Raw genomic sequence first — 5,476 nt, 5'->3', positions numbered from 1 at the left:
AGCACTGGGTTGTATTTAACCCAGCATTTTTTAGAGTGTATATCATTTTTGTAAATAACTCTTTTTCACATTATTATTTTTTTTTTTGGCATTTTACATACAAATTACTGTGTTTTCATTAAACAACTACATTCTGTAGAATTTACTGAATGTGGTCAAGAGACTTGTGTGAAAGATTCATTTGTGATTTTTTTATTTTTTTTGAGATTGTGAAACTGAACCGGTGGAAATATTCTGTAAAGCTTGTTGTCAGACATTTTTTTTTTCTATTGGTGTTATTGGCTATTTTGTAAGCCAGCATTTTTCTACATACATCCACTGAAGTGAGATAAAGCCTCTGTATGTAACATGGTGCTTGAATGTGACTGTTCAGGTATAGCCCTCCTTACATTTTGTAAAAAAAAAAAAAAAAAGAAACAAAAAAGTTCAATATGAAGTTAGATGATTCTTGCAGAACAGCTTATTGTTCATTAAACATTTAAATAAAAGGAAATGGCTTCATTTTTTATATTGCAGATCGCCCTCACAGTGCTGCTTTTTTCCCCCACATACGCACGACCGGAAGGAGCGGAAGCGGTCGACTGTGGCATAATAAAAGCTCCGCTGCTTTCGAGCCGTGTGTCGCGCTCGTTCAGCGGCCTCGTTTCGCTTCGACGGCTTTCAGCCTCACCCTGCTTCATTCTACTACGTTAATAAATCATTAGCTCATCCATGAACATGATTTCTGCCCGAGTCCCATCGGATTGCATCGGCTGTGGGGATGAAGACCACAACTCCCATGATTCCACACTCAGTCACTGCGTCATCAAACTACGCCTTTGTCTATTTGTTTATTTTGAATACGCGCCCTCTAGCGGCGAAAAATTACATATTGTGCCTTTAATACACACAAGTACTGATGCCTCTGGTTCTGTCATGTGATTGTGCATAAAGATCTTACAAATTCAAAACCTTATTAAAACAGTATATATACACTACCTGTTAAAAAGCATGTAATCTTAATTTTTTTGAATGTTTTTGAAAGAAGTCTCTTATGTACACCAAGGCTGCATTTATTTAATCAAGCAACAAAGTAATATTGTAAAATATCATTACAGTTTAAAAGAACTGTTTTCTATTTTAACATATTTTAAATAATTTATTGTAATTTATTCCTGTTGTGGTAACGCTGAATTTTCATTATCATTACTCCAGTCTTCAGTGTCACACGATCCTTCAGAAATCATTCTAATATAGTGATTTGCTGCTCAATAAATATTTTTTATTATCAGTGTTGAAAAAGTTGTGCTGCTTAATATTTGTGTGGAAACTGTGATACAGGATTCTTTGATAAGTAGAACGATCAGAGGAAACAGTCATGTTTTGATCATTTTGATGCATCCTTGCTGAATAAAAGTAATTTCTTTTCAAAAGAAATATGAGAAAAAGCTTTTTAAAAGTGTTTTAGGTGCAGTACAGCAGACATTGCAGAGCACTGCTGTTATGTGTTATGTCATCTCAGTTGTCTGTTTCTACCTCTGGGCCTATAAATGACCGGAAACTGCCTCAGGCTGAGAAGTAGCTGACATAATGGCATAGTTTAGAGACCAGCCACCTTTTTCATTTCATTATCATATCAAATAACGTACCCTACGTTACGTTTGGTATTCATACTATGGATAAGATTACAGATACCATAGTGTATTTGAAGCAGAACAATGTGCAAACACAAGCAGGGTTTAGAAATCTCATTTGCTGTCTGCTTACCTGGCGTGTTGTCATGTAGTGACAAGCCTTCTCTTGACAATTTATCTCTTCATCTTTCATGCCTCTGAGTATTTCAGATGAAGAGGAAGAAGAAGAAAGGTAGAGAATGGGGAGGGCCGGTGGGGTTATGGGTAATCCAAAACCACTGTTGTTTAAACTACAGCCCATCCTTTCACTCTCTGCTTGCTTCATACCATATAAGGAAGAATCATCCCACCTGAGGCCAGGTAGACTCAAACTTATACTTGTCAGTGTGTGCTAAAGGTCTCCCAAACACGTTGTCTTGCTGTGAGCCTCTGTTTTGTTAATTTCCACAAGTCAACTGCCACAAGTAAATTTCACATATAGGATTACCTGGAGGAATCTGTCTGACCCTCTTAGTGACCTTGCTTGAACTTTGACTTTTAGATTTTTCTATAAAGGAGGCCTGTTTACTTTGTTGCCAATAACAGCAACATCATTTACAATAATCAATTCACATATCTGGCAACCCCTGATTGACACACAGAGAAAAATGCAACATCTATAATCGCCCATGAAGATCATGTGTCAGTAGTTTACAGACTAGCTTATCATAGTTATCACCTGACCACTGTTTATTGTTTTATGATATCCTAAGGGTGACTTATAGCAGTATATGCTCACTTTAGTCTCCTGCTCTCTCTCTCTCTCTCTCTCTCTCTCTCTCAGTCTTTACCTCCACAGTATGCTTAAATATACTGAGGAAAATCACTGCAGGAATGCAAGTACAGACAAAGCTCTGCATTCCTTCACTAACAACCTTCACCAGCAGCCTTCCTAAACTCCAGCTTCCTCCAGCATTTATGAAGCATTTAGGCTAATGTTCTAGAAACTCCCTCTGAACTACAAGGGATATTATGATTTTTTTTGTGTAATTATATAAGCAATTTAAGTAATAAAACGTGTCAAGTCCATTTTTATCGTTGCAGTTTTAGCCAAGCTAACTGGACATTTGTTAAAATTGGGAGGTTTGAGATCAAATTGGTCAAAAAGCATTCCGCAATTCAAAGTACTAAAACTTTGTTTATTTCTAGGATTATCTATTATGAATCCCATATTTTCACGAATTCTATTACATTTTCTTGTACATATTTCTTGTATATTTTTTATTTACATATTTAATGTATATTTAATAAGTAAAATCAGATAAAAAAAAAAAATTCTAAATTCAAAACGTCTGCAGTACTATTTCCAGTATTAAAAAAAAAAAAATAATTAAATTACATTTTAAATTAAATTAAATTAAATTAAATTAAATTAAATCCTAGACCTAACAGCCTAACCTAAGATCACTGTTTTAGCACAATTATAAAGAAATAACCAATCAATGAAAGCGCATCTTTTGATTGACACGTCCAAAGAAGCGCTTAATCATGTAAATGGGCGGGGCATAGGGTTTGTCGACGTTATATCGACACGCCCACACAGCTGATTTAAGAGTCAGAGGGAGTTTGCAGAGAGAAGAAAGAGGAAGCTGGAGAGCTGGACGCCGATGAGCAAACAGGAAAGTGCCACAAACTCCAGAGCTTTTCGGATACAGTTGTCGCATCCGTGTCACTCTCTGTAAAAACGCAGGAGATTCGGAGAAAGCAGGTCATCTCAACAAACGGTGCCTGAGAGAAAACAGGTGAGCGAACATTTAATATTCAGCTACAGTTCAGTTCTCCCCTGAGCGGGCAAGGGCGCACCTGTACCTGTTCTACACAATCAGCCAGTGCACGCGCTTGAAACTATAGTTTATATATGCTGCTCTTAGAAATTATAAAATTCTTTCATGTTAGGGAAATGGAAATTATAGTCTTTAATGTAGCGTGGCTTAATGAAACCTTTTCAAAATTAGAATATGATGCGATGCCATGTTCATAATTTATTATTATTTTATTGTACTGCTATCCAAAATAATGTAGCTAGTAGAACGCACGCGCAACTCCGCTATCTGTAACATCTCCGCTCAGGTGATCCGTCTGCTCTGTCTGTGCAACACGCCCAATCTGCTTTGAGGCCAGTTTCTTTTAGACACGACCCGAATTGCTCAGCCCTGAGGACACACATTCACATCAGACTCCGAACAAGAGTCTTCAATTATGCCACAATGCTAGTTTCAAAGTTGCATGAATGTTTTCATTTCTTTGTGAAGTCCTTTGAACTTTTTCACCTGGCCCCGCATAAAATGGTTCACTGTAAGCATTGGTGTCTCCTGTGTTGCTGTTGTTGACTTCATCTCAGAGCTGTTGGCATTTGAACTATAAGCAAGGATTGAACATAAGCCAAGATCAGTGGGATGAGAGAACGTGCTGATGGAGGGATAAAGTAAGGCATGGCACTGCAGGTGACCACTGTGACGGCAGGACAGACCAACACTCTTTAAAACACATCCCACATTACCCCCTTCAAATACAAACTGCAAATAAATCAGCTTTGCATGTAAAGCTAATATTGCACTTAATCTGATCATAATTCAGCCTATTTTAAGACTCATTGTATTACAAAACGGATTTACATTTACAAATAACATTACATTGCCATAAAATTGGCATTTAAAGGAAAGACAACAAATATTAAATATAAAAGGGTATTTCACATTAAATATACATATGATGGAAGAAATATTATATATATATATATATATACGTAGTTATTTATTTAGATTCCAGGGTGAAATATGATGAATATTTTACCAAGTCTTGTGTTTGGCCATGATGATATAATCAAGTTTGATTTTCTCCATTTAAAATGTAAACCATATTATAAGCACAATTAAATGCAAATGTAGGCTGTTCTTTTTAAGATGGCAAGCTCTAACATGTTGCCTTCTAAGGTCATGCATTAATGCTTCAAGCTAGAGGAAGTGTGTCAGTGTGGTGAAGCAATTTTTCAATATCATCAAGTTACAGAAACCATTTCACTATTTTTTTTCTGTCACGGTTGGCTGTTTGTTCCTCGTTACTAAACCATGATTGTCCAACTCTTGTCACTTGCATGTACTGTAATCCACTCATAGTTTGTTCCTTTTTTTTTGTTCTTGTATAATCTGATGACAAACCATCGTGGGGCAACCCAGCAGAGGTGTATGTCATGTGCACACGCACATGCTGTCATCTGCATTTAATCACAGCGACTGTATTTGAGCTGTTAATGAACTTGCAGACTGAGATGACACCCTGCTAATCTCCTTATCCCTCTTACACTCACTCCATCTCAACTGTATGCTAAAGCTGTGCTGTTCTCATCTCTTTTCATTTTCAAGATGTCTCTCTGACAATTCAAGTGTTCAGTGGTATCACTGCACATCATTTAGCATCTTTTTTTCCACTCTGGATGTCTGGCTTTCTATCTGTTAGGTTCGAAATTAGTGTAGAGGTCACTGCAAGTAAGTATATTCAAAGTTTGAATAGGCCGAGAACTTTGACTCCAAGAAACCTCTATTTTCCTTGCCCTTGAGGGACGGGTAATGTGTAGTATGACTCGCCTTGAGTCACCTGAGTGAAATCCCAACTGTAGGCCACTTAGTTTTTTCTTCTTTGGATCATATTCTATATATTCCTTATTTATATATGTTAATTTTATGTGTTCTTTATTCAGTAACCATATGACAAATTCCAGTTGTTGTGAATTGCAAAAAACTCCAATAATTGTCAATATTAGAGGTGGGGTGGAGAGTTGTTTGTGATTATTAGTTTTTTTTATTCATAGTACGACTTCATAAAAT

The 5,476-nt window shown here is 36.6% G+C and overlaps 1 protein-coding gene across 1 annotated transcript in view; it reads left to right on the top strand.

Annotated features, from left to right (window-relative positions):
* Window positions 1-3,200: 3,200 nt before the first annotated feature.
* The window catches only part of LOC107659966 (myosin-9-like), a 21,156-nt gene continuing 18,880 nt past the window's right edge, over window positions 3,201-5,476 (top strand). The window contains exon 1 of the mRNA XM_016449099.1: window positions 3,201-3,394. The gene's annotated coding sequence lies outside the window, so the exon portion shown is untranslated. The remainder of the gene's footprint in view (window positions 3,395-5,476) is intronic.

Source organism: Sinocyclocheilus anshuiensis, unplaced genomic scaffold (genome assembly GCF_001515605.1).
Source record: "Sinocyclocheilus anshuiensis isolate Anshui unplaced genomic scaffold, SAMN03320099.WGS_v1.1 scaffold55, whole genome shotgun sequence".
In the NCBI taxonomy this organism is placed as follows: domain Eukaryota; kingdom Metazoa; phylum Chordata; class Actinopteri; order Cypriniformes; family Cyprinidae; genus Sinocyclocheilus; species Sinocyclocheilus anshuiensis.
Note: the sequence above shows the minus strand (reverse complement) of the source record. Positions and strands in the feature narration are given on the sequence as shown.